This window comes from Eurypyga helias, unplaced genomic scaffold (assembly GCF_000690775.1).
Source record: "Eurypyga helias isolate BGI_N326 unplaced genomic scaffold, ASM69077v1 scaffold36960, whole genome shotgun sequence".
Lineage (NCBI taxonomy): Eukaryota > Metazoa > Chordata > Aves > Eurypygiformes > Eurypygidae > Eurypyga > Eurypyga helias.
This window is the reverse complement of record NW_010225716.1, coordinates 22,244-29,554: the sequence shown is the minus strand read 5'-3', so window position 1 is coordinate 29,554 and position 7,311 is coordinate 22,244. Positions and strand designations below refer to the sequence as shown.

The following is a 7,311-nucleotide window of genomic DNA, read 5'->3' as shown; positions in this document are numbered from 1 at the left end:
GCTGGCTTATGGATGCAAATGGAGAGGCTGAAAAGAGAGGGAGGAAGGAAAGGGGGAGGAACCTCAAAAGCATCTAATATGTTCATGCTCACAATCAAAATGTATTTGCTTTTTTTGCTTAAATAGACACTATATTTATAAATAGACACTATAGAACTATTCTGCAAGACTTCTTAATCTGCTTCACCCAGACCCAACCCTGAGAGAGATGTACCATGATGAAAGGCAGCAGCGGAGTTTGCTCTCCAAGTGCCTAAGCAGAGGCCCCAAAAGAGTTCAAACAGAGAGAGACAGCCCATGGGGATGGAACTGAGGTAGCAAGAGGCAGGGTGGCTCTGGGGACCAGACCTCCCCAGGAGAGCATGGCAGCAGGCAGGGAGGGTCCCCCCCCCCCCCCCCTGCCAGCATGCCTTCTGCCATGCAGTGGTGGGAATCAAACCTACCCACCCGACAAGCATTCCGCAGTGTGCCGGCTCTGCCAGCACGGGCTGGCATCCTCCCAGCGACCCCGCAGCTCCTTGTGGGAACGCAGCCCTGGAAACTACACATTCCCATGCCAGTTTCTGTGCAGCTGACCCCTGAAACCACAGTGTCTCTCTGGAGGAATAGGGGTTCCCCCCGCCTCCCCTCTTTATTGGAATCAAAGAACAAAAAATTGCTTTGACTCCTTCAGGTTCAGTTGCGTGAAGGTCACAACCAGGTTCTGGTGCACTTGGGGAGCATTTCTATGTTGAATTTCTTAATTGTAACCAGAAGAGCTACATTCCTTGGCATTGCTGAGAGGCTGCTGGAGGAATGAAGCGTATTCCCAGAACAGTTCGTACTGCGGGGCAATAGGATGCACTGAAAATGACAATTGGCTGGGAACCACAAAGAAGAGAGAAATCACTAACTTGATTTGAAAGATGGGAGAAGGGTTTGAATTAGCCCATATCCATTCTTATTCATCGACATTGCTCCCTGGGATTCAAGGCAGCGTTCCCTCCATGAAGGTTTCCCACGTAATGAATTCAGTCTTTCTGTGGACCAGCAGAGCCAGAGCCAGCTCATACAGTCCAAGCCTCAGCTTTTCAGCCAAGCCTATAACTAATGTAAGCCAAGGGTTTTAATTATTATTATTATTTTATTTTAATAGACACATTTTTAGGTTGAATGTTGGTGCTTATTTTCTCTCAGTATAGCTACTACATCAGGGTATAACAGTTACCCTGTAAGTTATTAAAATTAACACAATTTTCTCATGCTGAGGCTAGGAATATCTAGTTTCCCTTTCACGCATTTGCATGAGCATAAGCATACTCAGGACCCTGGAGAAAAATATGGACCACATGCTCCATCATACTTTGCTGCTTTTGCAGCCCTAAAATGGTGTAAAACAAGCTGCAAGTTGGGGAACTTTTCAGGAACTGGGGATTCATACTAAAGCACAAGATTTTCATAATTGTAAAGATCCTTTCTCAGAAAGGTTTGGGTTTTTTTAGTGCATCAACTGAAAAACAGAGCAGTAATTCCCTGGGGCTTTCCACACTTTACCCAGCAAGAGGGAAGAAAGTACCTTCTTCCTCTTAATCCCCCAGTAAATTTACCTCAGCTTCTCTTTGTTACTATGCTCAGTCCTAAGGAGCTATGAGACAAGCAGTATCTATGGCCATTTTCAGGCTGTAGGGCCTTCTCTGTGCTACAGGGATTTAGATATTTTTAGGCCCTGCACATTGTCAGAGATGTGGCCAGAGGAATTCCAGTACCCAGGCTGGTCTCAGCTCTGGTTACAAGTAGGTCAATAGCAGTTAATTGGATAGAGTTGACCTCTCTTAGATCTGATTTTTGCCACTCTCCCTTCTGTTACTAACCCCTTCTTCAGTGAAATTCAAAACTGCCCACAGGGCAATAAAGAGAACCAGCCTGGCTGCCCTTCACATTGCCCTAAAATGCAGGTAGAAGGTCTGAGCTACACACAGAAAAATAGGTTTATTTTTGGGGTGGTTTCTGTGCGTTTTTTGTTTGTTTGTTTGCTTTAATTCGCTGGTAGCATAAATAATTTCTGTCTGGGGTGGTAAATGGTGCTGTGATTCTTGTGGCTGAGACTTGGGAATCAGAAAACTCTTTGATCTTTCTCTATGCAATTGCAATCACTGCTGCTAATACAGGGGAGAAGTAAATTAAGTCCATGTATCTTATGCATGACCAAGCATTTTTGGTGAATGATTTAACTTTCCTATTTTACGGGGACTCTGAGGGATAGGATTGATTATTGCCTCCAAAGCTTTGCGAGGTGCTCTGTTGCTGTCACAAGCACAGCAAGCGTGACCCTGGTGACACTTTGCCTGGTTCAGACCCGCTCTGTGGAAGGCAAAGCACTGTCCATGCAGCTGCATGAACATTTTTTAGGCTACAGAGACATCTGGTGGCATTTTTCCAGCCTCTACGCTCAGCGCATCCATCCCTACTCAGAGGCCACAACAATCCTTTCTCTGATGCCTGAGCCAATCCTTTTTCCACTGCAATCTTACCTTGTTACCTTATTTTTTAAAAAAATATATATAAAAAAAATCAACCCCTCCTTTTTTAAATTCTCTAAGTAGCATGGAAACATCTTAGCAAATTTGCAGAGTGTTTCCCCATCTCCCAGCCCTGTAAAAGGAAGTCCATGAGATGTTCAGTAAGGTCATCATTCTGCCTCTTGCTCTCTTCAAGCTAAGCTCTTCTACCCCCAAACCTAATTAAAATTACATAAACGTCACTTTGTTTGCCACCTCCTGTGAATTACTTGGCAGATTCTCACTAGACAGATCATTTCACAGCTCAAGCTCCTATGATAATCCAGTGCTAATTCATGCCACATCTCCTCCAGGTGATACCACAGCCCAAGGTAAATGCTAGGGGTTTTACCTAATTAATTCCACACAAGCTTAGAGGGATCGAAGCAAGCACTGTCAGTGGCAGCAATCCACTTGTGTAGGGACCAACCTCTTCTTTAATCAGCGACAAAATATTTTCAGCCTGTGTTTCCTTTGTGTTTCATTTACCTTCAAACTCTCTGGTGAGCAAGCTGCATCACGCTGGCTCCCCCTGCTCCCCACCTCCAAAGTGAGGAGAAAAAGAAGGTGGTATTTTCCTACCTCCATGTTTGCTGTTAATGGCTTTACCAAAATTCAAAAGGCAAATCATGACTCATGTAGGGGCTGGTAGAAATGCAATCTGTATAAAGAGGGTCTCATTGGCTGCTGGGGCTTACTGAAGCAAGAATTTTACCGGGAAACGGGGACCTGCAGGCTGGCAGCATCATTCCATCCATCTGCATATAACTACCCATTAAGAAAATCAAACAACAAAAGAAACGTGAGAATATGTTTATCGTCACAGCAGCAATGTCTGTGACAGGTTTATTCAGAAATCAGCTGTGGCACTAAATCTGTTGGTTTCCATCATCTCCATAGCAATGAGAGGAAATGCTACCCCAAGGGGCTGAAACTGTCCAAGACCTTCATTAACAACCTGGACAGAGCACAAGCTCAGACAGTCTGCAGGTGACACGAAGGTGGGAGCAGTGGCTGATATGCTGAGGGGTCGTGCTGCCATCCAGAGGGAACTCAACAGGCTGGGGACATGGGTTGAGAGGAACTTCATAAATTTAGCAGATGGAAATGCCGGATCCTGCCCCTGAGGAGGAACTAGGCCAGGCTGGGGCTGACCTAAATGCTGGGGGCTGACTGGCTGGAGAGCAGCTTTACCTAGAAGTACCTTGGGGTTGTCGTGGATGACAAGCTGGCCACAAGCCAGCAATGACCCTTGTGGCAGAGAAGACCAACAGTGTACAGGACAATGCCAGCAAGCAAGTTGAAGGAGGTGGTCCCTGCTGTCTGCTTAGCACTAGTGAGGCCATATCTGGAGTATTGTGTCTGGTTCTGGGCTCCCCAGTACAGTTACTGAAAATAGTCCAGTGAAGGACCACAAGGATGATTAAAGATTTGGAGCATCTGACATGTGAGGAGAGGCTGGGAGAGCCAGGACTGTTTAGCCTGAAGGACACAAGGCTCAGGGGCGTCTTATCGATGTGTACCTGACTGCCAGAAGCTGAAGACAGACTGTTCTCAGTGGCCTCCAGAGACAAGACAAAAGGCAATGGGCACAAACTCATTCAGTAAATTCCATTTAAAGCTAAGAAAAAACCTTTCTTACTGGGTGTGTGGGGGGGTGTGTGTTTGAACATTGGAATGGGCTGCCCAGAGAGGGTGGGAAGTCTCCATTCTTGGAGATATTCAAAACACGAATGAACACAGCCCTGAGCAACCAGCTCTAGTTGACTTATTTTAGTGAGTTTAATTCTGGTTCCCAAAAGCTTGGAAATACTTGGTCTAAAGAGGCTACAATTTTCCCACATGTATTGTCTAGTCAATTGACTGATTCCTGTTAAGTTTCTCCTAGCCTAGAGCTTTTTGGTAAGAATAGTGGTGATGATATGGTGGATATTAAAATGGGATAGGTTTGACTGAAAATACTGCTGAGCTGATACATTTCTGTTCTCTGACTGGATTAATTACGAGAAATAGGTAGAATAATTAGGCCTCCAAAATGTAAGTGGTCTTCAGCAAATATTTCTTTGTCAGAGAACTAAAAACAATGTTGAAAAAGGAGGAGAAACACTTTTCTTGGTCCTAGCTGGCTGGGTTTTAGCTGCAGTTTTGAAAACCGGTACAACATTACATTATAGTGCCACTAAAAAAAGGCAATTCATGCCTGTATGAATGTAGTACTTACACCCAACTAATCAATTAAGACTAAATTTTATCATGTACATGTGAGAGCAAGCAGCTGTTAAGTTAACTTTTGTTCTCTGCTCTCATTAAATACCTTTTCTCATCAAAATTTCCCAGACTAAGGTAGTACATTGGCTTCCTGGTAAATCAAAGTGCCAATATAATCCACTTTTCCCATAAAAGCAAATTTTTATTTCAAACAAAATGGTGCAGGTCCAAAACTGATGTCAGTTTAAAGGTGGAATGTATTAACATTAATTTATTTTTTTCTGAGGGTGGGATGATTGTAAAAATGGTTTTGTTTAAAGTTATACCAGGAGTAATGGCCAAGTTGAAATTTCTGACTGCTAAAGAGATCTAAAAGCTATATACAGCCAGAAGGAATTTATTTTCTGAAGAAAAATATCTAGAATTCTAGTAATGCCCAATAGCCAACATAATGAATCACAACTGAGCTGAAACCACTTAATGGGTGTATTTTTCAGCACAAAAGCACTTTCACATTTGATTAGTGTTGAAGGTACATCCATATGGTTCCTATACAGTGTCATGTAGAGATTTCAGTGTTAAATTTTGAAAAAAAAAAAAAAAAAAAAAAAAACCAAAAAATCACATCAATTGTAGGCACATGTGAGTGAATTATGACCACACTTTAGAGGGGAAACAAAAAAGAAGGAAAGGAAAACCAAAACCCAACCCCAAAACAACAGCAAAGGAACTGCATGTGACATACGATCCAGCTGGAAAAGCCCTCTGACTCAGTCACACAGTCTCTTAATTTTTTATATTTTTAGCTAAGGGCATCCAGCACTAGCTTGTGTCAGGCAAAAGAATTGTTTTGGTTATGAAATCATTTCCACTGCTTCCCTTTCTGTCTAAATAATTAATGTGTTGGAGCTACTTGGAGCTGAATAGATGTCTGAGGTGCATTTGACTGCATTTCTTAGGGTATATTAGAAATTAGACTGAAGTAATTTAGCTGCTGTTTACCTATGCTTACAGATAATAGGATGCACATTTAGCAAAAGTAATTTTCTTTGGAGGAAGGTGTCATTAATATAAAATGTCTGTAAGGTTTATTCTTATTTTGGAATATTACTTCCCCCTCTAATTCTGCCACAACTTTGTATTTTTCAGAGAAGTGTTATAAAGTTAACAGACTTCTCTCCACTGAAGAGAAGCCTCCTTTCTTCTTCCTCAAGATTTGTTTTAGGTTATGAATTTTCTAGCTATCACATGAACAAAATAGTGAAATATCCACAGGGACTTCATTTGTATGTGTTTAAACTTGGTTTTCAAACTGGATATAAAGTGATAATCACGAGGTTTTATGAAGTGGTTCTCATTTTCAATGTACTACACAAAAGAGAAACTGTTCCATTTTCAATAGCCCTATGAGGCAGAAAGGTAAGTAAAGCTCCAGTACTCAGAATCTTGTTTTGTAGGTGGGCCATAGAGATTCAAAACAGTATTTCCATACACAATTCCCAGTGCCTGGGTGCTTATGCAAAAATAACCTAGTTTTCAGTTCTCTTTGGCAAACTTCCACACTGCTCATATATGGTTTTATGGCATGTGCGTTGCCTGGCATTCCTAAAACTGGACCTCTTTTAACGGGTACCATTGTTACAAAAACTTCTCCCTAATGTTCTCACGGCCTCATACTGAATGGGATGAGAGCTGCACCAGGATGGAGGAAGACTTGGTGCCCTACAGACTTCTCCCCAGTGTGCTAGGCCTGACTGCTTCAAGTATTTCTAAATAACAATCATTTTGCCTGAGCTGACTGACTGTGGTCCTGATCCTGCACAGAACTACTTACATGTGAGACTTCATGCATCCAGATAACCTAATTAGCTCTAAGGATACTTGGGGTGTGACAGGTTAACCACATGCATGCATTTTTGCAGTACAAGACATTGACAGAAATGAAGGAACTGCTGATTGCAAGCCTTCCTTTTTACATCCAGTTGGATTTGGACACCAGAATATTAACTCCTTTAAACAATTATTTCTCCATACAAAACTGAAGAAGCAAGCACTTTTAAAGAGCATCCTGTGGTGTTGTTTTTTTTTTTTTTAAGCAGGTCACAGCAGGCTATTTAAAAGTACCTCTTAATTGGTCAGAGCATGCAGAGGTGCCAGAAGGAAGGAAGGGGCTGTTCGTTGAGCATTCACCCTGCACAAACAGCTGCACGTGCAGCACTGTAACATAGCCATCATGTTTTTTAACGCAGCAGAAGCAAAGGTTAATTGCTTGCATTTACTGCGCAGTTCAAAGTGATCTCATACAAAAGATTTAGCCTAACAGCTGCTTGAACTTTACAATTTGAAATTTCATACCATTTGTTGGAATTGCCTTTTAATTAGCCCTCTGGGGGTATATGTGGTGTTTATTGATTAATCCTTCCGCAGTTGTTTTTTAAATAACAGTTTAATTCTCTATGTTAGGTAGCCCAGTGATGCTCTGCTATTCCCCCATGAGAGGAGAGGGAGAGGGAGAGGGAGAGGGAGAGGGAGAGGGAGAGGGAGGGGAGAGGAGAGGAGAGGAGGG

The 7,311-nt window shown here is 42.5% G+C and overlaps 1 protein-coding gene across 1 annotated transcript in view; it reads right to left on the bottom strand.

Annotated features, from left to right (window-relative positions):
- The window catches only part of CD83 (CD83 molecule), a gene marked incomplete at its 3' end in the record, with an annotated part of 9,829 nt that overhangs the window by 481 nt on the left and 2,037 nt on the right, over positions 1–7,311 (bottom strand). The window lies entirely within an intron of this gene.